General features: G+C 40.6%; 1 protein-coding gene and 1 long non-coding RNA gene across 8 annotated transcripts in view; one reads left to right on the top strand and one right to left on the bottom strand.

Annotated features, from left to right (window-relative positions):
* Nucleotides 1–362: 362 nt before the first annotated feature.
* Nucleotides 363–14,260, bottom strand: LOC145548280 (uncharacterized). Of its 2 annotated transcripts, XR_014084474.1 has the most exons (5): nt 14,170–14,260; nt 7,725–7,815; nt 5,402–5,528; nt 883–968; nt 363–577 (listed from the first exon to the last, which is right to left on the bottom strand). It is a non-coding gene; the product is annotated as an uncharacterized LOC145548280 (long non-coding RNA). The 2 variants fall into 2 exon arrangements; XR_014084473.1 differs by lacking the exon at nt 5,402–5,528.
* satb2 (SATB homeobox 2) overlaps nt 14,171–26,787 on the top strand; it is a 73,398-nt gene continuing 60,781 nt past the window's right edge. For 4 of the 6 annotated variants that reach the window (XR_014084472.1, XM_081598895.1, XM_081598898.1 and 1 more), the window contains exon 1: nt 23,613–23,726. The gene's annotated coding sequence lies outside the window, so the exon portion shown is untranslated. Of the gene's footprint in view, nt 14,256–23,496; nt 23,727–26,787 lie in introns of those variants that run through there. The other 2 variants (XM_081598896.1, XM_081598899.1) reach the window with 2 other exon arrangements.

The raw sequence follows: 26,787 nt of genomic DNA on the forward strand, positions 1-26,787 counted from the left end.
GCAGTTTGTACTGGGAGCACTGGGAGAAGCCAACGTAGTTCGATCTTTTCCACAGATTGTCTAAATACTGTCACGACATGGTGGTCATTTTAACAAATATGTAAAAAAAACAAAACAAAAAATACTTATTTTTTTCTTTTAGAAAACTTACATTTTGCAGCTTTAACAGAGAATCAGTCATTCAGATTGCAATTTAAAATTGATTGTTTGAAAACTGATTCTTGAAACATTTGGCAGATTAAGAGAATTATCACTTTCCACAAAAAAATGTTGCATTCCCTTTGACTTTTCCAAAAGTCACACTGAATGAAATATAATGTAATATATTAAATACTATCAGTCTGGGAAAGGCTACAGCAGTCTGACGTTCAACATTCTTTAGTGACAATTATTCACAAGTTTCAGCCAATCTAGACAGTTTCCTCTTCATCAGTGATGGCAGCAATGAGGATGATGCTTCAATCTGTTCTGGCAAAGAAGGAGCTGAGTCAATCCAAGGCAAAGTTCCTGGATTGACAGTTCTTGGATTTCTCTTTTTACGTTTTTTCCTGCATTTTCCACTTGCAAGAGGGCTGTGCTGATGGGCAGGGAAATAAACATTTTGAAGAAAGTCAAGCAAAGGAGCACTATACCTCACACAAACCAAAGTGATGGAGAAGTGATGATCTGGGCTTGTTTTACTATCAAGTATTTTCATCTAGCTATAGTACAAATATCTTAGTATGCTAAAATAGGGCAAAGCTTTCTTGTAACTTATCAGCAAGACACATGAGTTCATTTTATGTCATTAATTCTTGAACATTAATAAAACGTACTAGTTCCACTGGTAGATTATTTCACAAGGGGAAAAAACATCTTGTTTTCTATATATATTTTTTTTACCTGTTTTGAGAAGGATGTGTAGATTGGTTGAAGGACACAAAGCAGCAGGCGAAGACATCGAGTTGGCTTTGTAGTTTTAATTCAAACTGAAGGATCAAAAAGTACAAAAAAATCACAGGGAAGGCAGGGAGCCAGAGAGCAACAAAAAAAAACAAACAGAAACTGGGAATAAAAAGCCAGCAGGATGAAACTGGGAAGTGATGGGAGTTAAAGGAGGATCCAACCAGGAGTGACAGCAGAGGAAGTGTTTAAAAGGTGGGAGAGTGAATGTAGGACAAATGACCTGACTGATTAGTTAACGGGTTGCAGGTGTGAAGGGAGAGAGAGAAAAAGTGACACAGGGGGCGAGAGGGAGAGTATATTGGGGACTAGGAAATTAATACAACATTAAAGAATAACTAAACTAAACTAGAGTAACAAGCAATAACTAGACACAAAAGTTAATGTTCAGGGACAACAGCTGAAAAATAGCCCTGGGCTATTTAGCTAATCCTGGCGCATTTACAGAAATGTCAGTTGATATGCCTTGTTCCTACCAAATAAATAAAAATGACAGCAGGAGAGGGAGAATGGTTAGTTGATGGCAGCATTAGCTCCACTGATGTCCTCTTCCTGGAGGGAACCACAGCCAAACAGAACACCAGAAAAAACAAACGTTAACGGTTGAAATAACAGCAAAAGAAAAAAACGAAGTTGGAGAACAGTAGGAGAAGAACGTCAGGAAAAGTGGCCTGTTTGTCCTCCAGTGGCCGAAGCCTGAAGCAGTTTACTACAGTGATAGTTGAGGATAACCTGAGCTCCTAGAATGAGGCCTGAGAGCCGTTCCCAGACTGGTCTGACCTTACTGGAGTTTTTATCCTTCCAGCTGTTCTAACAGGTCACAGCTAGGCTTCCGCAGAGAGGAACCGAAACAGGGTTTTCAGTGTGTTTGTCACATCAATAAATGCCAAGGTCAGTAAAGGACAGGAAAAAAAACGAGGACAGATTGTGACTGAAATAAAACACGCTGATGGACGAAGCCTACAATTTGTGGGATCTGGGCATAAAGCAAACAAAGGGCAGCTTTTGTAGGGAATAATGCATGTCAGCCGTATCATTGTCCCGCCGCAGCTTTGAACACTGCTGGGGACGTCCGCCGCTCCGCTGTGTCTGTCCTCTTTCTATATTAAAGCCAGTCACCTCAAAGGGAACGGCCTCAAATATTCAACAACTGAATGGCGGTACTGTCATTATGGCCGATGTGGGCAGAAAAAAAAAAAAAAAACAGGTTTTGGGGGTTTTCGTCGCAGCGACTCGCAGCCCTCCGGTTAGCCGGGACGAGCTGCTGTTTATCTCAGAGCCTTTCTGTGGCTAAACTTAGTCAGCTGTCATTATGGATCTCACTCTCTCTCCCTCATCCGCCCTCCCCCTTTCTGCTCCAGAATTTATTTATTTCTCTCCCAATTTTGCCTTCTAATGACCCGTGTTGTGTTGTTGTTTGATGGCTCGCTGGTCGCCCACATCCTGTGAGGAGGAGAAGGGGTGGCTGGGGACGCAGGAGGCCGAGCGCGGGACAAACAGCACAGCAGACCACCTATATGGATAAAAGCCACGAGCGATGGGGACGACATTCCATAAGGGGACACGGAGACTGAAGGTATGAGCAGCAGTGGTGTGCACACACTTCGTACGAACCACTTTGTGACGGCGACACCTTCACAGATGTTCTTATGAAAGCATCAAATTCTTCCCGGCAGGGAGAGGAAATGTTAGCAGGGCAGCTAAAAGTGTGTGATTCATATATGAAATCATGTAAATATGTATTAGTGAGTGCTGAGGGGTCAGGAAGGTATGCAAAGGTGAAAGCGGTCTTTGTGTTTGGAGCCGAGCCCTCTGGTGGACCCTGTTCAGGCCCGGTAGAGGGGGATCACAGTTAATAACTGTGCGGTGGGCTGTCAGAGGCACTTAGCCTGACGCTGGGCAGGCTGGGCCAGGCTGCCGTCTCCGACTCCTCAGCCTGGACTCTGGAACTCAGCGTTGAGGGAAATGGAGGGAGGGGGACAGACAAAGATGAGCACACCAACGAGCAAAACACAGAAAACACTCTGTGAGAAAACCTTTCACTGTCATTTCCATTACAAACAAGCAAAACAAAAGTTTGTCAGTATTCCTCTAATGTAAAAAAAACAACAAAAAAAAAACACATTTTCACAATTATTAAATAAGAAACAGAATTAAAATCAGTTTGAATAAATTTGTACATGTGATAGGTCACTCAGAAACATGATCCTCAAACTACTTGATGTCCTCTTCTTTGTGGTTTTTGTCAGTGGCAAAACCTGGCTGTTGATCATCATCATGTGACTCGTGTGATGCAAAAATGTGTGTCCATTGTAGTTTTGTGAAATAAACCAATTTTGATACAGCCAAAAGAATTACCTCATCCTAGAGCAAACATTTTTTTTATTTCAAAACAAGAGCTTTTTAAAAATTGGCTTGTTTTCATTAAGCAAATTTATTTTTGAAATGTCAAATTCAAGGAAGAGTTTTTGTTCATCGGTGCGTGGAGTGAATGTCTGGAATGGATTGAATGATGAGTTTTAAAAAAAGTACAAACATAAACCAGCTTAAAAACTGATTAAAACTGAGCTTATTTCAAAATATGTAATATAAGATGACTGTTTTATAGTCCATAAATGCTATTGATTATATAAAAAGTTTTTAAATAATTGTACATATTTAAATCTCATGTAAAATGGAAAAAAGTTGTCTCTTTTTGATGTTCTGACAGTTAATTGATTATAAATTGATAAGTTTGAAAGGGGCAGGACATTATAAGATATTGTATCTTCTACCTGCTCCTTTTCAAACAGAAAATATAAAATTTGCATGTCACTCGGGCAAAATAATTAGTTTTACCTTTTATTTCTTAAGTTTGTTTCATTGTATTTTATTTTGGGGTTTTTTCTTTCTTGATTGTCTTTTCTGTCTGTTTGAAAAAATATAAAAATAAATAAATAAATTGCTCAATTATGTGGTCAATGGAAATGCAGCTACTGTCTATTCAACATGAATTAAACTGAGCTTAGAAAACTGACTTAGTGTTTCCACAGCATAGCCTGCATTTCCATTGACCATAAAATTGCACAATTTGACATTTCTAAAATAAATTTGCTTAATGGAAACATGGCAATTCTGAAAAAAAACTTGTTTTTTGATAAAAAAAAAAAAAGATTTTGCCACGTGGGTGAAGGAGGTTTTATAAAAAATGGTTTATTTTACAAAATTGCAATGGAAACATTGTTTTTTGCATCATAATTCACAAGATCAACAACCGAATGTTTCCACGAAGAACCTGAAGACAGGAAGTAGTAGGCATGTTCCTTAATGACTCATCACGTGAATAAGCTTATTCACATGTGCATTTCTTATTTAATGGAAACACCACAATTGAGAAATTGTATGTAATTAACATTAGTGGAATATTGACAAAGCTTTGTGGACATTTGCAACAGAAATGCAGCTTGTGTGACCAGTGGTCTGATACAACTGGTTGGTATCTGCTGGTTTGAAATGTGTTTAGTTGCTCCTTGATAATTTACTTAAATGTACAATCTCATGTTATTATTTAATAAATTATTTATTGGGTTTTAATTTTGTTCCTCAATTGCAGAAGATTAATTTTTATTAACTGAATGATGTTTGGGGGGACCTCCTGCTGGGGGCGCCACTGTTACCTCCGCAGCGAACAAAAGCTTAATGCGGAAGAGACCTTCACAAATTTTTGTCAATCTGTTCTACAAATTTTTATCTTCAGTTTACTGATTTTCATAAAACTGAAAAAATAAAAATACACCAGTACCCAAACACCCATCAACAGCAGTCACATACACACTCACGCACACACACACACACGCACACACACACACACACACACACACACACACACACACACACACACACACACACACACACACACACACACACACACACACACACACACACACACACACACACACATCTTCAGAACAGCAACAGTTCACACAATCAGATTCCAGTGTGTTCGTCATCACAGTTTGGAGCTACTGTCACTGTATCTCCTCTAAGGATGCCATAAAAAAAATCAGTTTTCTTTAATTGTTTGTTGGAGGATCTGGTGCTGAAGTTCAGCCCACACAGTCAGGAAAACATTTCTTTACTGTCAGTGTGAATGTTTTTACTCTCAGGAAGAATTTCATTCAATAAAATCTCTTGTTTTAAAAGCCTGTTTTATTCTGGTTTTATTGGTCCTTGACCTTCACTGAGTTAAATATCACCTCCGCTTCTTTCAATAAAACAACAGTCGGAATTAAATTGTCTGCAATTCATAAATCAGGAAATCATTTGCTCGAGTCACTTAAAATATTAAAGGGAATATTGTTTGTTGGTCTTTGAATGATGTTGTTCTTTACACACATATCAGTGTGTTGGGCAACAGTCTTCAAACAGGTTTGACACTTTACCTGTCTGATGTGCCAGTCACAGAGTCGAGAACACTCACCTCCCATTCACATAAAGTCACAAGGGCCAAATTATAAATATTTGACCAGTTTTCTCCTGACAGAAGGTTGTTTTCTCAGGTGCTGTCAATGTGGGAAATGACATCTGTTCCTTTTCTTTACAGATTTCTAGATTTTGACAAAACGATTTAAAAAGAAATTCAATCCATTCCATCCATTATCTGTACACTGCAAAAACACAGAATCTTACCAGGTGTTTTTCTTTTTGTCTAGTTTCTAGTTCTAATATCTCAGTACACTTGAAATGAGACAAAACTAACTTAAAAGTATGCTTTCGGCAAGACACAGCAGCTTGTTTCAAGTCAGTAATTCCTTAATATTGATGGACAAATACTAGTTCAAGATTATTTAAATGAGGAGAGGCATTAAGTATTTGGGTTTCTGTCAGATCATTAACGTCAAATTTAACTCGTGGAAATGACATAATCAGTCAGACAAAAGATAAATGTACTCAATGATTCTGATACTTTAGTAAAATAACAAAAATAATAAAAGCAAATTGCATCATCACAAATATACAAACTCAAGTAGAATAATAATAATTGTTTTATAATTTAAGTTTTTTTTAAACCAATATTCATAAGGGATAAAATTAAACAGAACATAACACAATAATTCCAGTGATAATATCTACCGTTTATGTTCACTTGACCCCCAAATTGCTCCAACAGGCTCACTAGAGAAAAACATCTGCAGTTCAGGTTCTGACTAAAGCCAGGAGGACAGAGATCATCACTCAATGCTAGAGTCCTTCACTGCAGCTCCGAGAATAGACTTCAAAATACTGTTGACTCTAAATCACTGAACGGCTTAGCACCACGAGACATTAAAGATCTGCTGTTGTTGTATCAACCTTCCAGACCCTTCAGGTCTTCTGGTTCTGGTTCCAAAATGAGGAGAAGCAGGATTCAGCTTCTATGCACCACTAATCTGGAACAAACTTCCAGAAAACTGCAAAAATACTGCAATACGGAGTTCTTCTAAATGACAGCTAAATTTTCCCCCTTTTTTTTAAAATGACATTTTCATTGACAACTAAAACATCATTAATTATATCTTTATGTTTTATGTTTTTATCACGTGAATCACTTTGGATTGATAATTGCTCCATGCATGTTAACTTGCTCTCTCAGCTAGAAAGCAAATTGTAAATTTGACGATCCATTTATCCATACAGTGAGTGAAGATGGGCAAAAACGGAACCTGCTTTTAGACGGGAAGGGAAAAATCGACAAAGCCAACCCTGTTTAATCCCATATAGCATCTCATCTGTTTGGTCACGGCTCCTCAAGGCCTTTAACACAACCTGAGGCCGAACGCATTGAAACGAGGCTCCATCTCCAGTCATCAGCATCAGATGTTATCAGCTCCACAGCAAAGAACCACCCAGACCTCTTATCTGATCTCCCACCCCCCCCTCGTAAAGCGCCATGGACCAATGGAGACCCGTCACATCTTGAGTGGCATTTCCTTCTAAACAATGCTGACGAACAGACTGGCCTTCCTGTCTGTGAACTCCAAAGTCCAGCTCATCCCAGTTTACAAGATTAGATAACTCGCCGTTAAAGGCAGGGTGACTGTTTGCTCAGTGACTCCTCTCTGCCCTAATAGCATCTGATCTAATGGGAGATTGCTGGCTGCTTGTTGACTGTGGAGACCCGCACAGTGTCATGGCAATGGCCAAACAACACAGGGAAAACAAAGCAGGGCTGAGCTTTAGTGCCCATAATCACTGGATAAATATCAGCCTCTTTGCTTAAAGCTGCCAGCAATAAATACTGTATATAGCTCTAATTACAACCGCAATATCGTGTGTAACATTAAAACATAAGCTAACCTGACATGAGATGCTAATAGCATTCAGCACTGATTGCACAACAGTTTCTTCGGCAGCCATATTTAGTTAGAACACACTGTCTGTCCCCTTATGGATTTAATCATGTAAATGTTTCAGATAATCCAGCTAATTTTAATTTCAGGAAGATGAAATATGCTGTTTTCAAATCAGGATTGTATTTATTAGACAAAAATAAGAATAAAAATCTCTTCAACCCAACCTGCCCTGTGTAAAAAAAAAAAGAATTGCCCCTGAAAACCTATTACCTGGTTGCGCCGCCCTTGGTGATAATAATTGATATCAAAGGTTTGTGATAACTGGCAGTGAGTCTTGGACCTAGTTGTAGATGATTTTTGACCCACTCCTCTATGCAGAATTATTTTAATTCAATCACATTAGTGGATTTTACATTATTAAATGCATGCTTGATCACAGAACCATAATCTAATTTCAGTCTGAATCCTCACAATTTTATGATTCTTGGGGGGGATAAGTGACAAACTTATCTGTGGCCGGTGGTCAGTCACATTCCCTCAGGTTGTCTTTCTACAGAATGATCTGAAATAAAGAAAAAAAAAACATAATTTTAATCTAAAGATCTATAATCTTACATTCAGAAGCTCTAACTATTTTCATCAGCAGGTTGGTGCAATCGTACCTAACTTCTTTGCTTAATGGTTTAGCTTAAAGAGCGCTGTGGTCAATGCGCTCGTTGTCCTGACAGGCAGAGCGAGAAGAGGTCAGTACAAAAACCAGCAGCCAAAACTTTTTCAGCGCTGAGAACCGTCGATATGTTTATTTGTTTCAGGAGTGGCGGCCATCGAAAGAAGTTCTGGTCAAAATCAACTCTAACATTTGTGGACATGATAAAATAATCAGGAGAAGCGGTGAACATTCTTTGCAGACACGGTCACGCAGCGGAGGTTTTCATTATGGCCAAAGTTCAGACAGCCAGGAGTTAACTGTAACTTGCTCCCTTTCTAAAAAAAATATATAATAAAAAAATGACAGTTTTGACAAATACTGCATTGCTGTGTTTAGTTAGCTTTGCTTTCTGTTAACTTCACCTAAATCTGTCAGTCATTATCTTTATGGATTCCTGTGTTGTTGGTCATATCCTCGTCTCTGTTTTCTCTTCATGCAGTTGGTTTCTATCATTTCTTTGAAATATGTCCTAAAAAAACCTTCAGGAATGAGTTCTTAGCTAATCAGGTTTGTTTGCATCTCTTCCACATCCATTCTGGTTTACAGCCTGAATTTTCTGGGTTTTAGCCTCCAGAGATGAGAGAATAAAATCTCACTATATGCATAGAATTTAACTCGGCTCATAACATAATTAGTAGGAAGCGATTTCTCAGAATCAAATAGTGTTATTGTAGCAATTGGATGCAGCATAAATAATTGTAATCAGATTGGAATCACCCGTGGATCAGCATAGTGTTGTAAACCTCTATTAGCCAAATTCACACGTAACACGATCATTAGCAAAAACCTGCTAATTAAAAGAAAAATCTTTTGTCACGCTAGAAGAAATTACTTAGAAATTCATCACTAAATGACGATATCAATAAAAGCCATTTTGAGTTTCAATGAATAGTAAATGACAATGAATGAATGTTGTTCCCAAAGACACAGCAGCAGAGTGAAGGTTTGAACCACAGAGGTCACAGAACGACCCCCGACCTTCATTTGTTCCTTGGAAATTCAAAGGTGGGCTCATAGAGTCCACAACATCCAGAATGTTTTGAGCAACAGGTTTAAATTGTTTATTTAATTTTGCTTTTTATTCTACTAATTTAGCTTAAACGTGAATTAAAAAGTCGTCATCATAGCAAGCTTAGTGAAAACCGTGTTGGATTCAACTGTTAGTTGTGTTCAGAAATGAGGATGGTTTTACTTAGACATCCGTTTGCATGGACGTGGAGATATTTAAACATTAAACATTCCATGTAAAGACATAGTAAGACATTGGACTGTTATTGAATATAATATTAGGTTCAATTGAAAGGTTATTGTTATTAAATTATTTGCTGTTTTATGGAAGTAATTCCTTTGAATTCATGCAGTCATGTGATCTAATGGAGATAGAAATAAGCTTTTTCTAATCAGTTAACCTGAGCATCAAAGCCTGGCTGAACTCTACAGTGTCTGTATTTTTATAGGACAGAAAGGTTTGTGTTGCTGCCGTCTGTTTAAAACAATCACTTCCTGCTCACAATCCCCTCATCTGCTTATCCATCATTTCATAAGCATGTGCATGTTGACATGCTTGTTGGGGTCCTGTTGCAGCAGCCACAGCCTCCCGGGAGCTGCGGGGTTTATAGACGGTGGGCAGAAACGTTGGCCGTTCCCTCAAGACAGCCCTCAAATTAAGAACTAATCAGTTAGCCCCTGGAGCAGGGCTTTCCACAGAGCCCAGACATGCAGACGAATGGGCAGGCAGACCCCCAGGCTTGCAGCAGATTCATCTTACCATCCTCCCCTCTGCTCTCCTCTCCTTTCTCCCTTCTCCTCACCGCAGTGACGAGCCTGGCCTTGTCCCCTCGAAGACCCCGCTTCCTCTTTCTCTCCTCCCTCTGAGATAAAACAGGCCCGGCTGGGGTCGGAGGAAAGTGTTGGCCCTCACTTCTCTCCTTTTCCACTCTACCTGGCTCTGTCACCTCGCGCTCCCCTCCTTTCTCTGACAGATGACCAAATTTATTTCTAAATTTCCTCAAACTTGAAGCATTTCATACCTTTATCTTGCATCTTCAAAAGTTTTGTTGTATTTTCAAGCCTCATCGTGCCTTTTTATAACACAGTCAAGTAACTGTTACCTTCAGTTGTAATAAAAACTGAAAATCGTTTGTATTTCATACTTTTTCTTGTATCTTCAACAGCTTAGTTTTTTAAAGAGGCGGTATTATGTATTTTCTAGCCACATAGTGCCGATTTATAATACAGTCAAGTAACTGAGTTACCTTCAGTTGTTATAAAAGTGCATTATACCCCAAACATGACTTAAAAGAAATAAGTCTTTGGAAATGAATGCCTTCAAATTGGGCCTCTGTCTCTTTAAAAACTCCTCTTCCTGAAGCGCTGCCTTCAGGAAGTCATCCCAACACGGCTCCTCTATTAACCCTTTAACAAATGTTTTTACCAGCGTTTCACTGAGAAGAAGCTCCTCCAATGAGACCAGGTGTTGCTGATTTCTGCTGGCTAGTCTGAAGGAGCTGAGTGGGGGATGACTGCTCCGTGAGGGGGAGAAGTTTTGTGAAAATAGCCGGAGCTTTGTGAGAGCAAGCTGTTGTGCCACTCTGCTTTTCAGGAGCTTTCAACCCATAGCTTTTACTCCAGAGGAGACAATACAAAGAGATAAGATTGACAATTTGATGAGTAAAAATCAGAGAATCAGCCGTTGCTTGGCAGCACTGGACTTCTGCTTAGTTCAACTTAAGAATGAGACCAAGAGAAGCAAAGAAACCCACTCTAAGGGGTCTTATCCTGCTTGTATATTCATACTTTCAACATCATGTGTGACCAAACTGACCTTAACTTGTTTAAGCAGCAAGATAAAAATAAAAAAAATCTCCAGATAAAACGATCAAAGAGGACTCCAGATAAAGTGGTGGAGAACGGTTACAGACAGATTCAGCTGAGAGTTTCATCTCCACCCTGAGAAGATAATGAACCATATGCTCTCAGTGAACATTATTCATTACACTATTAAAGAGAGTTGAGGCACCCCAGAATGGTTGCCAGGGGTGATTCAAGGATTTCCCAAACATGAACTAAAGAATCAAATACTGCAGGTGTGTTTTTGATGAAAGAATAACATTACAACCTGATATGAAGTTCAAAAACAATGATTTTACATGGTACTTACTCCCCCTGTAAAGCTGTAGCATGTAACTTTTATAGAAAACTATCTTCTTACATTTTTGTTGAAAAATATGAGACAGGTAATATGTGAAAAAAAATGGAGCTCCTCTGCCTTCTCCCAGTGCTAACTAGAAACAACCAATCAGAGCCAGGAGGCCGGTCTTAGAGCTGTCCATCACCTTTCCATGAGATGATGCTCATCCCTCCTATCCCCTTCCCACCTTACTCTGTGCTACTCTGCAGCTAGCACAGACTGTCATAAATGCTAAGGCTAGTTAGCATGGCCACTGATGATAGTGCATAAACAGTTTTCCTTTAGCAATAAGTTGTTTCTCTGCGATTAGCACATTTAGCAGCGAGTACATGAGATTGATTGACAGTGCTAAGTCCCTCCTCCTGGCTGTGTTTGGTGCAGTTTTACAGATGGAAGTAGCAGCTCAGCGAGGAGCTGAGCTGCTACTTCAGAGAGACAGAGAGTTAGACAGATTATCTGTCTAACTCTCTGTCACCACATGGGGAGAGTTTCAGCAAATATGTAAAAAATATGTTTATTTTTATTTCTTAACAAACGTTACATACAGCACCTTTAAGTAATAAGTTAAAGTTTGTAGAGAACCAAATAATGCAAAAAAAGCGTTGTGAAATGTTTTTTAGATTAAGTTGTTTTTGATTAAACTCTTACTTTTTTACTTAGTTTCACCTGACTGGATTTCAAGAAAAAAACAAAAAACCCCCCAAAAAACCAAAAAGAAAAAAAAACACATTGCCTTTCCAGTGTAAAAACCATCAGTTTCACTAGAACGTCTAAACTACTGCTGCCCTGCACTTTGCTTCTAATACCTGCTGAATTCCCAAAACGTCTCACCCAGCCATTTGGTATGTGTTGCCATGGCACTCGATATTCTCAGGGCAATAAAAGACAAGCAGCAGTGTGAGAAATAAACAATGTCACGATATGACTTTGGAACTTCACTTAATGTGAACAAGGATCTGGCTTTCCCGTCACACACACACACTGAATGTTTTGGATCTGTGGAGCTAATGTGATGCTTTGGCAACTAAATCATTGTAACTGAACTCGGCTAATAGATGACACATGGCAGGTTCTGGCAACATCAGATCTTCACTGACTCCATCCCACCTCTCTTCATCTGCTTCATCATTCCTACACACGCACACACACCCCGACGCACACACACACGCACACACACACAGACAGAGCCCATGTGCCAAACCAGACCACTCACCATACACACTAATGCTTCTGTTCCCCACACAGAGCTCCATCAGTCATGTTCACCTCACTTAAGATCCCCATTTGTTTTCATTTCATTCAAGCATTTGCAGAAACGCCACACACACACACACACACGCACACAAACACACACACACATGCGCAGACTGATATCCGCACATGTGTGTGTGCGCGCACAGATATAAAACCACATGTAGACTGTCTGACTGAGGATGTGGAAGAGTGTCACAACCTGGATCCGGATTTTAGCAAGCTGAAACATCAGGTGAGAAGTGGAGGACTGCGGTGGAGGAAGAATTTTTATGATGTTTATCTGGTATCTGTGCTGCGATTATTTGAACAGCAGTTTTGAGGCCGCAGGGCTCGCTTTGGAATCCTGAACATGTTGATTTTAACCTTCCACAGACAATAAATACCGGCTGATTAAGAGGATACAGTCCGCTTTTTTCCAGCACACACACCTTCCCTGGCATCCTCTGTGTTACAGGGGATTAGAGTGTTTGAAATCTGAACTTTAAGGAGGTGGGTGGGCAGCGACCGCCACACTCAGAGGAGGTGTGTGACGCACAGAGAACCGTCCTCTGTCTGCGCTACCATACCTCTTCTGGCGCTGCTGCAGTCGGCGCGGCTCTCAGATGTGGCTGTGATTGTATTCATGTGGCGGCTGCATCACAGAAACATTTGGAAGTCTGTCTGTGTGAAGCAAATCCTGAAAGATCTGAGTGTGTGCTGTCAGAACGAGCAGCTAATCAAGGGCTGAATCTTAAATAACATCTTGCTGAAAGCTGACTGTTTAACAGTGGAGCTATCATGTTTCCCGGTGGAGTCCTTATTAGTAAAAAGACAAACAGCGGTTATTTTATTTGACCTTATGGAAAATATAAAAACCCAACATGATAATTCAATTTACATCAATAGTGCCAATTCACAAAAAATATCATCTCAAAGCATCTCCCCCCCCAAAAAATAAAGACAATTCAATCACACTTACATTCCTATTGATCCTAGTTATCAAACAGTTCAGTAAGCTCAATTAATTTGATATTTAAAATGATTTTTCTGTTTTTCATTTGCAGTTTCAAATAGAGAATCATAAAACATTTTCTATTAACAATACAGTGAAGTCTTTAAGTGGTTGAAACTAAAGGTCACATCATGAATTAGTCTTAAAGTCAATACACCTGGACAGAAAAGAGTAATATCTTATAAGTAGCTTTACTATTCAGGATCAGTTATCAGTAATCCACAGGATTGGATAACACCACAGATTTGACCCGATTTGTGACCCACCAGTAGGACCTGCAGCTGTACGGCTGAACACTGTGCGTAAATTTTCCTTTACATTTTAGTTTTTAAAATTTATTATTATTATTATTATTATTATTATTATTATTATTATTATTATTATTATTATTTAACCCCCTTTACTATTAACAACATTGTGGTGGAAAAAGGGTATAAAACTAAATGTTATTGGTCAGTTTACATTTGTTTATTTGACGGCTTGGGGCTCTTATTGTTATCTAAATGTGACTGTGCAGTTAAGCTAGCTAAAAATAAACAACCCTTCTGCAGTTCTGAGGCCTGACATTTTCACCACGTGCGTAGTAGAGGCGGGCTCGCCGGTTTAACAGTTGTTTTTTTTTGTTTTTGTTTGTTTTTTTCCGCGAACGGAAGAGCTAATTCACCCGGTTGTTCTACCGTGACATTTGCCAGCTCATCCAGAGCGTCGAGCTAAGACGCTCACAATTGGCTAAACAGTCAAATCTAGTCGCCAGAAAGAGTAGAGCTCTTACCACTTCACCTCCTGCTCCTGTGGAAGTCTCAGAAACACCACCTGAAGCTGGAAATATCCATCCTCCTCCTCCCAGGGATCACACAGGTAGGATTTGCTTTCCTGTCTTTGTTATTTAATGAAATATGTAAAAAAACAAAAACAAACAAAAAAAAACGCGATGAAAAAGAGTCATCTGCACGCTCCAAGGCAACTAAAACTGTGACGTTTTGAATGCTCTTGCTGCTGTGAATGCTAAGGCTAGTTAGCATGGCTACATTGATGACAGTGAGTTGTTTTTTGGCTGTTTTTGGTAGACAGCTGTGCATTTGTTCAGTCGGTAATAGTATCTCATGAAGGAGGCAGGGGAGCTCAATATTTTCACAGATTATGTCTCATATTATACTGTCAACATAGTGCCAGGTTTAACAAATATAACTACGGCTAATACATATGTATAAAAGAACTGTACTGCTGTGAATTTTGTCAAAAATATAGTTAGACATTTCATTTTACCATCCAAGCATTGGTGGTTTTCCTTTCACAAGGCCCTTTTCCAAAAATACAATCGTAAAAGGCACCTGGTATACAAACAGTTAGGAAAAATGTAACCAAATGTATTGGTAAAATTTCCAATTCATCACACAAGTCGATTTGATATTTTTTTTATTGTTATATTTGACCTTTGTGTGAATCTATGCTTCCATTGACCTGTCTATTATATTCTCTGATAACATTAAAACAGATAGAGCCTAGACTGAGCAGAATGTGAGAACAGATTGAAATTTAAGTCACAGTTCTGATATATTTTTAAGGTTCAGTACTGATAGTACCTCCGACTGTGTCATGGGGGTGAGGGTAAGTATTTGGGGTCCACTTATAGCGAAACTCATTATCTTTTTATTTTTAAGAAAAATAACACTTGTTTAGTTATCTCTGACAAACTGATGCAGGCAGGGGAGAGTTGTCCCGTCAGACGGTCAATTCCCAAAACCACACACACACACACTCACACAAAAAGACTTGGAAATGCGCTTTGCTGCTGCAGTCTGGCGGTGTTGCTCTGACTCCACACAGAATAAAACACCTGTGGATTCCAGACGACCCCCTCTCTTAAAACCACGGGACGGTGGAAAGGGCTTGAGCTTTACATCACGTTACAATTGTATTCCTTCATCAAAAACATACCTGGAGTGTTGCTTTGATTCCTTCATGCATGTTTGAGAAATCCTTTAATTTCAACATGTTAAATTACAAAGTCAAATTTCTTTTAAGTCATATTTGACGTGTACAGCATTTTTACAACAACTGAAGGTAAGACGGTGATCTAAAATGGCACAAAGTGCCTGGTAAACACATAATACTGCCCCTTTTAAGTGCGACGGGATTTTTGTGCATCCGATCCTGAAGCAGTGAAGTGTCAAACATGCTGGTCGCGACTCCAGTCTGAACACAATGAACCGGCAGCTCCTGCCCGCCCTGCGCTGGGATATAACATTTCACCAGTTTAGATTAACTCACTCTGACCCATCAACACATGTGGAAGTGACCCTCAGACGCCTCTCACAGACCCATTGGCTGAGCAGCGTATGTGTGGGTTTGTGTGTGTGTGTGTGTGTGTGACAGAGGAAGTGCGTGGAGCAGCTGATGCAGTGTGTGCTATGTTAACCCGTCCAAGGGCAGCAAAGCAATAACAAACACAAGATCACAGCACTGAGGTGACCTCTGACCCTGCACCCTCCACACAGCCGGCCAGATCACTATCACTCTGACAGTCGCTGAACAGTATCACACACACACACACACACACACACACACACACACACACACACACACAGCCACTCTAAATACTTGCCATCATGGGTGTCCCTCAATTCGTGTTTTCAATCATTGACTTCCCCTGGAGAAATCAGAGGGTCTGCTCGGCGCTGCCCCACAGTAAATGATTGACGTGTATTTTGAATGGAGGGCTCCGCCCAATCAGACAGGAAGTGTGAAGCGGAATCGTCTCCTGCGGGCGGCCGCGGCAGGACACGAGGAGCTGGACACGAGACGAGACGTGACCCAGCGAGCGTCAAGGTAGGACCTGCAGGATGACCTCTGACCTCAAACTGGAAACGCACACACACCCTCTTTGTTGCTTTCCATCTTCACGCTTCGCCCGGCGGTTTCGCAGACGCATCGGTTGCGGCTCTGCGGTAAGCCGCCGTTCAGAGGGAGGATGAAGGCTCTCAGAGGTTTTTTTCTTTGATTTGCCGGCGAATCCTGCTGGACCAACGGTTGGAGATGTTTGGGTTTCTAGTTTAGCACTTTTTTTTTTGTCCCTCTTTGCTTCCCATCAGCCTGTGGAGGCCGCAGCTCCGCTCAGCGTCTGGCTCAGTTGAGTAAACCCTGAGCTCCAAACACTGAACACACACTCCAGACTTCATCACAGAGACCTCCACTGTTTTGTAGATCGTGCCCCCCCCCTGCTCCATCCCCCCCACCTCCACCAAATGAGAATTGAATTTCTTTTTCTTTTTGTTTATGTTATCATTTTGTCGATCTTACCAGAAGTGGACCATGGAGGGAAGTAAACGGGAGGCAGAGGGGGGCTCACACACACTTTAATGAAGTATTTACAGATAATTCCAGCTGTCAAATACTTGAGCTGGATGACATAGTGCAGAGTGCTGACGTTTAGAAGTGCCCCCCCCCCCAACCCCCCCTCACCGGCCCCCTCCTCCTCGTTAAGCAGGCGGATTTGATTTCAGGTAAGAACTTGTTGCTGGGTGGAAAAGCGAGCGGCGGGGGCTTTTACTGAAAGGAAAACAATCGTTGGTGTTGCGGATTGGAGCTGGAAGCAGGAGGCCGGGCGCAGAGAGCTGCTGTCTGCCCAGGAACCCGGCCGCCCTGATGGGTTCTGGACCCAGAGAGCCCAGAACCTCCCCGGCTCTGAGCGCGGCTTTTTACTCAAAGGCCATGAAGTCATCAGGAGTCGCTGCTGATCATTTGAGTTGAGCAGAAATGTTGACATGAAGTACGAAACCCGAAGACAGGCTCTGTTTTTTTTTGTTTTTTTTAAACTTCACATTTATTTTTGTGGATATGGGAAAAATACTCTTCAAGGCTTTAAGGGTCAGCTCAGCCTCACAGCTACTGGCTGCTTAAGGAAACACGAATAACAGAATACTGATAAATATTAAAAGTTTCTGATCAGATTAATAACCTGCTGCATTTCCACCTGTTGAAATAATGATTTAATGCCTTTTAGGAATACATGAATGAATAGTAATAATATATACATAACTACACTGAGCACATGTAATAATAAATGGACACAATTGAGTACACACATTTAAATTCAGGTTATAATATTAACGAACATTATTAATAAAACCTTTATAAGTTCCTAAAAGTAAAAAAAAAAAACCAAACAAAACAAAATAGACAACAATTATTTATCCAATATCTAAATAATTATTAAATAATTAAACACATAGATATGCTTTTAATAATAATATCTGAAATATATTTTATTTCATTATTGATATAAATTATGCTAATAATTTTTTTAAATAAATAATTTATTTGTTCCTAAATCTGAAGTGACACAAAATATTTAATAAGAAATACAAAGGAATAATAATAATGATAATAATGATATTAATAATTAATAATAAAGTACTTAATTTAGGAAAGCTGTATTTTGCTGACGACGGCTGGTTTAAAGCTGCGGGTTTAAAGCTGCGGGTTTAAAGCTGCGTGTTCGCCGCCTCTCAGTGAAAAATGGAGCGGAGCAGCAATAATGGATCCGTGATCCGTGACCTGAGCATGGAAGCAATTAGCGGGCGGCCCGAAAGTGACAAATTAAAGACAAATTAATGTTCCGCGGAAACGAGATCCAACCTTTAAAAACAAGCCATTTGGGCCGTTTGGGGCCATCAGCTCCTCTTTAGTGCCGCGGCGCAGCCACGCAGAACCCGCGCAGCTCCCGGGCCCCCAGGAGCCCCGAACAATCAGACAGACACTCAACCTCCTCTGATACTTTCAGTTCCTCTGAAGAAACACGCAACTGCACTCTTTTTCCTTTTCTTTCTTTTCTTTTGTTTTCTGTTCTTTTCATTCTTTTTTCTTTTCCTTTTTCTCAATCCCGTGCTTTTCCCCAAACGACTATATTTATATATTTATTTTAAATTGAAACTTTAGTCATTATAACCCTGACAAAAACAATATCATTTGACGCAAAATTATTATTATTATTATTATTATTATTATTATTATTATTATTATTATTATTATTATTATTATTAAGTTAATATAACTATTATTTCCTTAACAATTATATAATATTAGTTTGGTTTGAATGTTTTTTCTTTTTTCTTTTTATTTTACAATTGTCAGTAACACATTTCCTATTTTCTTGTTTGATGGATAATTTTTCTTGAAACATTTTTTGCACCACATCCTTTCTCTTTTTTCTGGCTATCTCTCTCTCTCTCTCTCTCTGTGTGTGTGTGTGTGTGTGTGTGTGTGTGTGTGTGTGTGTGTGTGTGTGTGTGTGTGTGTGTGTGTGTGTGTGTGTGTGTGTGTGTGGAGACATAGCCCACTTCGTCAGATTGTGACCAACCGTGTTTTAAATGGACAGGAATGATCCCCGCAGCAGATCTGAGGCTCTGAGGATTTTTTTTCCCAGATCTGACTTTAGATTTTTATCTCGTCATCTCCCACTTTCATTTCTTTTCTTGGTTTCAGAGGAAATGATGAAAGTTTGAGCTGAACAACAAAAGGCCTCAGAAGAACTCAGACCGCCCTAACAATAAGTGACCTGTTGTTCTGATGATGTTAGTAAAACAAATAAAAAAATCTTTCCTTGTTTTTTATATTTCATAAAATAAAATAAAAAACAATTCCGTCTTTATTTATTTCTCTCTCTCTCTCTCTCTCTCTCTCTCTTTCTCTTTCCTTCCTTCTTTCCATCCACTCTCCGGAACAAACTTCTCCTCCTTCTCCCGCGTTGCTTTGCGCCACTTTGGCCTGCCTCCTGCGCAGCTGCAGCCTCTTCCTGCTCGCCACACCGCCGCGCTGTTCGCACAGAGTGATGCCACCGGCTCCATGTGACCAGGTGACCGGGAGACTCTAACCAGAGGAGCTGAGGAACAGAACGGCCCCTGAAAATGAAAAGCGCCGTCATTAATAGTTGAAGAAATGATTTATTGCGCATCAGCTGCGCTGCGGGCTGCAGCCAGAGGAGCGCTTCCTTCTTCACGCTTCATTTTGCCTGATCCGAGCCAGGCGCGTTCTTCTCCATATGATCCCGCTGACTTGTTGAATTTTAGATGAGCTTCGTGCTCTGCACAAAATCATACTCGTTCTTTCTATGAATCTGCTCTTAAGATAATAATCTTGTTATCGCTCTGCTTTTCCTCCCCGGCGGCGGCTGCAGCAGTGATGGGGCTGCAGGCAGCCCGGCGGAGGCCTTGTACCTGCGCCGCCCTGCGTCTTCCTCCGCGCACTCGAAGAACTCTGGGGTTTTATTTGATTTATTTATTTTTGGTCCCAGAATCAGCCTGTTTATTTCAGGGATCAATATTTCATCTCGGGCTCACCGCGCTGTGGGAATTTGCACGCTTGTTTGAGTTGATCTGTAGATCCACAAGAAGTGGGAAAATTAGACGGAGGGAGAGAGAGAGAGAGGATGGAGGCTTCAATAATTTACTGCCGAGTGTTTCTGGGAGGATTTCTGTTCTTTGTTTTGCGCAAATAAAAGAAGAAGAAAAAAACAGTTTCTAAATAAAACTCAGCAAACTAGAACTCTGCGGTGATTTTTTTTTGTGTGTGTGTGTATTTTTCAGTATTTTAATTCATGAGTTCTGTTCATGTTAAAACCTGAGACTCGCTGGCTGCAGACAGTCAGAGTCGGTTTTTTGCCTGATCTGGAGCTGCTAATAAATAATTAATCAAATAACGAGATATTTAAATGCAATAATAATAATAATAATAATAATAATAATAATAATAATTAATTTGTTGGAGGAAAGAAATACTCATAAAAATGAAACACAAACTTAATTTTCCGACTTGGTAAACAACAAAAATAGTTTTTTTTTCTTAACAGCCCAGTTGTTTTATGAAAATAAAACCACGAATATTTTACGTGTAGCGTCAAGTTATTCTGTTCCAGATGTTATTGTCGCTCTGCAGCGGCGCGAGGAGCTCCGTGATGACGTTTCTACAAAAATATAATAATTTTAGAAACGTCTGAAGGAGGCGCAGATCTCCGTCAGCATTGTATTCGTCGCACATTTGTCACATTAAATCATAATAATAGTGGCGCCGCAGCTTCTCTGACAGGTCTGTGCATCTTCTGCGCGCGCGGCGACCCCCGCTCGCGCGCCGTCGTGCATTGCGCGGCCCTTTGTGGATAGTTTTTTTTCCTTTTCCTTTTATTTTTATTTTTTTAATCTCAACACTAAATCATATTGGGATGGTGTGAATATTCAGTTTCTATTGGCTAAAAAAAAAATCATCTCCTCATCTTTAATCCTTACAGATTCTAAATCTTAAAATGCTGAAACATTCATTAAGTAAATGAAGAACAAAACTTTTTTTAAATTTGCTCCAATGTTTTGGGAATCAAAAATGATTTCATATACTTGTTTGGTTTTCAAATCTCATTTTGCTTCAGAGATTTAATAACTGAGTTGTTTTACATCCCAGCTCAGGAAACCATTTATGAATTGATGCATCAAGTGGAATCCCTCCTGATGTCTCACTCCAGGCATCCTGTAACTGATCCTAAATACATCTTAAAAACAAACATTTTCCCCACAATTTAAATGTTGTTCATTTGCTGCCATAGGCTTAAAAACGTGCTATTCCAAATTCTATTGATGTATTAAATAACTCAGTGAGCCGATGTGAGATGTAAACTTGTTTATGTATTTATTTAGTCGCTGTCCTTCAGTCAGTCTGTTTGTTCAGTCTAGGCCCCGCCCATCTCCACCTGGTCGCCCCCACATCAAACTCTCTGGATGCGCCCCTCTTAAGCACCAACAGAGTTATTTGCGATGCTGTTGTTTGTTTGTCTTTGGCCCCAACATCAAATTCGGATCAGGGCCCTAAACAGCCTAGAGCCGGCCCTGCCTATTCGTTAACATGAACCATTAAAAACTCCCAACAATGCGCTCCGTGTTGCCAGAAAATGCTGGTTTCCAACATGTGCAACATTTATTCCTGCTAAAGTCAGCCTACTCTACGTGCAACAATCACAACAAAAGATGAAATGTGATATTTTTTATTTTATTTTATTTTTTGTGCTGGGAGGGAAAACTCCCCTGCAGCAGCCCTCGGTGGCATTTGACCTTCTCAGGCTTCCTTATCTATTAGACACGGCGCTGTGACATCTGTCTATCACCCCACAGGTTTATGATTAACGCTGCAGCGCATCTGATGTGGACACAGTGGAGGGAGGGAGAGAGGGAGCTCATCCTGGACTTATTATTAGGCTACTTATTAACACACATCAGAACATGGACTTCAGTTTGTGGCTGTTGGATGAGACGGAGAGAAGCTGCAGATATCAGCCTGATAAGTTCATGCTGCGAAGCAGAAAACACTCCGACAAGTTTATTTCCTCTCTAACCTCAAGGTTTCTGCATGTTTGGTTACAAAAATAGTTCAGTGAGCAGAACTCAGAGCAGATCCTACGAAGAGTTTGATATGGGGAGCTAAACTCCAGTTCACATTTTCTTTCTAGAACCAGCAGAAAATAAATCGCGGAGTCACCCGGTCAGAAGCAGCTCTGTGTTTAAGAGCAGAAACCCATCAGTTACTAATAATCAGCAAAACGGGACTCAGGTATCAGCAGAAATGATTAGAGCAACAGCAGAAAATGATTACTGCCAGCATTTCACTTGTAAAACGTGTTAAATTATTTCAAAGAAAAGAAAAGTCACTCACTCACTCACTCACTCACTCACTCACTCACTCACTCACTCACTCACTCACTCACTCACTCACTCACTCACTCACTCACTCACTCACTCACTCACTCACTCACTCACTCACTCACTCACTCACTCACTCACTCACTCAAACTTTATTTCTACCATTAGGTGTGGTCAGTGAAGTGGTTCAGTTTTCTTTCCAAACAGGAAACTTTACAAAGACACACAATAAATATTAATATAACGTGACTCAAAATGGTCTGGTTCTCAGTACTTTGAAATATTTTAAAGAATAAGAAAGAAAAAAAAAAAACACAAATACAGTATCAACATTTGGATAAGATTACAAAGTAAAAAACAAAAGAAAACAATGTTAAAACTATGCTGAATCAAAGTTTTGGAAGCTTATGGCAACAGGAACAAAACTGGCTTCACAGCACTTATTCTGGTAGTTATGCTAAAAACACAGACAAAAATAAATAAAATACATATCATGTTTCTTGCGTTAGCTATGTCGATATCTCAATCAGTCATGCAGTCTAATTACTGCGAGGATGACAGCTGGCCCCTACTTCCTGCTTCCTACTTCCTGCTTCCTCTGCACTGATGGTCTGATCTCCAGGCTGCAGTCGGAGGAATCGCTTTGTCTCCTCCATCTTTAAGAAGTGGGTTGAATCTCAGAACGGCTCTGAACTTCAAGCTGTGTCAAAGATCAAGCGCTCTTGAGGGCCCCCTGCTGGCCTTAAACAGCAGCTGAGTTCGCTTATGCCTCGGGCCGAGTTGTGCCCCGCAGGGTGTCCCTCCGCCGCCGGGTCACGACCCTCTCCTGATCCGGATCAGCAGAGTTCCTCCCTGGTCACTTCCAGTAGAGATCCGGCCCACCGAGCCCCTCCGCGGCGGCTCCTCTCCTCCCCCTGGCCGTCTCTCCTCCCCTCTCTCCACCCTCTATCAGGCGCTGCAGCCGTCAGCGCAGTGGACGATTGAAAGTGACAGTGTGATTCCAAAGCGCTCTGCGCCCGCTGCACAACTGGAACTCAGACGCTGCTGTTTTAGTTTTTTTTTTTTCCCTTTTTCTTCTTTCTTTCTTTCTAATTTTTTTTTTTTTTTTACTTTTCGCTCAGGTTTTTTTTTTCTTTTTCATCTCGGACTGACCCGCGCTTTTTTTTCTTCTCCTTCTTCTTCTCCTCTCTTTTTTTTGCGCCTCCTGCCTCTTTCTCTCCCTCTTTTCGAGGATGAAGACGTGAATCCAGTCGGGCTCAGCCTGGAGACGCACAGAGAGAGCCGGCCGGAGGACAGAGAAAGTCAGAGGAACTCACCCAGAGCCGGTGCCGCGCAGTCCGGTCCGCAGACCGTCTCAGCAAGCCGCTCTTCAGCGCCCATCATCCGGCCACCGCTCCACTCTGACCGCGCCGCTCTGCGCACAAACCGCACAGATTCACACACACGTACAGACACACACGCGAGCGAGCGAGCGAGCGCGCGCTCTCGGAGAACTTTTTCTTTCTCTCCGGATCTTCTGCTCCGAGTTCAGATCTGGTCCGACAACAGAAGGACCCGGACCCGAACCAAGGTCCAGCCCTGGATTCACTACTGCTGATCAATGGACAGAGCCTCTTCGGCGGGCAGCAGCGCTACAGACACGCCGTGAACAGTGAGTGCAGAACACACACACACTCTCTCTCTCTCACACACACACACACACGCACACACACACACTGAACGATTCAGGACACATGGAAGTAAACTATAGCTGTAAATAAGAGAACAGAAGTGGATCTTCTTCGCCTTCTCCATTACTAGTGGTCTAATTAAGGTTGATAATGTAGAGACAGTTGGCTAATTCTAATTATGATCAATCTGAATCATGAGTAAAAATTGGAAATTATTTGTGGGATGATTTTCTTTTCGGAAAACCTCAAGCGATTTCGTTTAAGCCATGTAACCATAATTACATAATAAGAGTAGCTAACCAGTGATAAACGTTAACCATCCTTATTTAAAAGTGTTCATTATATATGAACCTCCGCAGCAGCATATATATTATATGTGTACATATAAATATATGTAGCCTATAGATATATGTATCTATAATGTATCTTTCTAGTGACAGATTAAATGCGTTTTAAAATGCGTCACTTCGTCACATTTTAACTCCTGCAAGAAAAACAATTAATGACCAATTATCGCGAGAGCCGTCAATCATTACAGTGCGCGTGTTTTTTAATCATTTTGTCGCTTTTTCATTGGGTCAGCGCTGGAAGTTGGGCTGAATAAATCGAATAATTTGCAGGTAACAGACGCAGATGAAGGCCTTGTGACTGAGCAGCGGTGCGTTCAGGGAAAAAAAAAAAAAAGCCCCAAAAAGCATGAGGAATGTGAAGAGAGGCGGCGGAGTGAGAGGCTGGGAGGCCACAAATGAGAAGCAGCCCCGCAGCGAGCGGACCGTCCTGTCAGGAGCAATACTCCATCCTGCTGCTTGACAAAAAAAAGGAAAAAACATAAAGAAATCATCTCTGTTATTTCTGTATTTCAATCTTTTTATTTTGTAAGCTTGCGCAGAACCCAGATGTTTTGGATCGGAGGTTAAATCAAGATGCATTTTTTTTCCTGGTTTTGTAGCGTTTAATTTTTAAAGCGCACCTGATCAGGTAAAGTGCGGACGCGAAGCTTCTTGTGAATCACGATTATTATTATTATTATTATTATTATTATTATTATTATTATTATTATTATTATTATTATTATTGTTGTTATTCGCAGGTCGTGAGACGCGCATTGAATTATTCTAAAAATACGTCCCTCCCGCCAGGCAGAATTCCTCTAAATGTTGTCACTTATTCTTACGTTTATTTATTTATTAATTATTATTATTTTTAATAATAATAATAATAATTTTATCGTCTGCTTTGGTGTTAAAAGCAGAATTCCGCTCGAACCGCGTGGAGAACCGGATTGGTCTCGGTCGGTGTGAGGGGAGGCGTCGGTCCAACTTTCCTGGCCTGCATGGCGCAGGCGAAGCGTCCAACAGAACAGGAGAAGCTTAAGCTTTTCTTTGGCTCCGAGTAGACAGCAAAGGCCTCGTGTGTGCGCGCGCCTGTGTGTGTGGGGGGTCAGTTTAGTCCTGCGCACTCAAAGTCTGATGTGAGTGTTTCTGCTATGCGATCTGTTAGAGCCCAGATTTCTGCAACCGACACAAACCCCTTTTTTTTAATCCAGCAGGTAATACTGCAGAACATTAGAGATGCGCTCCATGTGGTCACTCGGAGTCAATGTGTGTGTGTGTGTGTGTGTGTGTGTGTGTGTGTGTGTGCGTGTGTGTGTGTGTGTGTGTGTGTGTGTGTGTGTGTGTGTGTGTGTGTGTGGGTGTGTGTGTGTGTGTGTGCTGCATAGTGCTCCCAAAAATGAATCAAACCCATCGACAGTAACAGTTTAAAAAAAAAAAATCTACTACAATACGAGGCTTAATTCCTGGGTTGGGTGTCAAACTGTTTCATCAGAATGAAACTGCACCTTAAACTGCTGTTTCTATATTGGTGAGTTTTTATTTCATTTTATTTTTTAAACGATTGTAACAAAAAGCAGCGCTGTGTTGACAGCAGCCTCACGCTGACCAAACAGTTACAGAACATATTTTATTCAGCTGGATTTTCATCTGTTATTTCTGGGTGTGATGTAACCTGAGCAGCCAAAAGAAACATGAAAAAGTTCATTTTGAACTAATTGTCATTTTTAAATGCAGCTGCTCATCCAGGTGAGTTCAGTTCTGACTGATCAGGATGACTGGAGCTCCATGTTCAGAGCAACTAGTCCCGGGTTGTCAACCTTAGTCAAATAAGTAACGCATTTAAAATGCAGTCTTACATTTTACTGCATAAGCATTGCTCACATGGTTGGGACTCAGCTTAGCATGCTAGACTTTAGCATTAGCTCTGCTGCTAAACAAGCTAAATCTGCATCCAAACTGTAAACTTTAGCTGACTGATGCAGTTTTTCATAAAACCATCCAGACAGCAAACCACCAACTGCAGCTTCATTCTAACTGAAATGTTCTTTATTAATTGTTTAACTTAAAGTGATTATGCTTGATTAAAAGTGAAATACTTAGCAATATTTAACATCTTCCAAAGTCTATTTTTACAGTGCACAGAGACGTCGCTGTAGTTGTTAGTGGGAATTCAGTTAAAAACTGAAAACCTGTTTATTCATTTCTGATAGAGACGCCCATGTTTAGAAATGCATCTTGACTACTCCGATTAGGATTTTCAACTTGTGTGTTTTGGAAATGATGTGAAATTACTCAGCAGTAGAGTAGAATTGTATGAATTTATTAAATGAACAGCCGCTTTTAGCAAGCGGAGAACAGACGCCACGCTCTGCAGAAGCCGCTTGGTTTTGGCCCATAGCAAAGACGAACGTTTAATGCAAAAACATAAACATGAAAAATGAGCCTTATTGCTCTGGGTTGCAGCGAAACATAACTGAGTGTTTCCTCAGCTCAGAGTTTTATGCATTTCCCATAAAACCACGTGTAAAACAGCCAAACCTTCAGGATAACAGCAGGATTCACAGCAGCCAATCAGCAGCTCCATACGTTCCCCTCCAGGAAACCAAACTGATAGTTTCTTTTTCTTTTTTTTTTTTTTTTTGATAATCATTTTCTTTGCGCGTAGATTGTGATTCTCTCTGCTGTTTGGCTCTCAGCTGAACTTCTC

This window comes from Poecilia reticulata, chromosome 2, assembly GCF_904066995.2.
Source record: "Poecilia reticulata chromosome 2, P_reticulata-male-v2, whole genome shotgun sequence".
Lineage (NCBI taxonomy): Eukaryota > Metazoa > Chordata > Actinopteri > Cyprinodontiformes > Poeciliidae > Poecilia > Poecilia reticulata.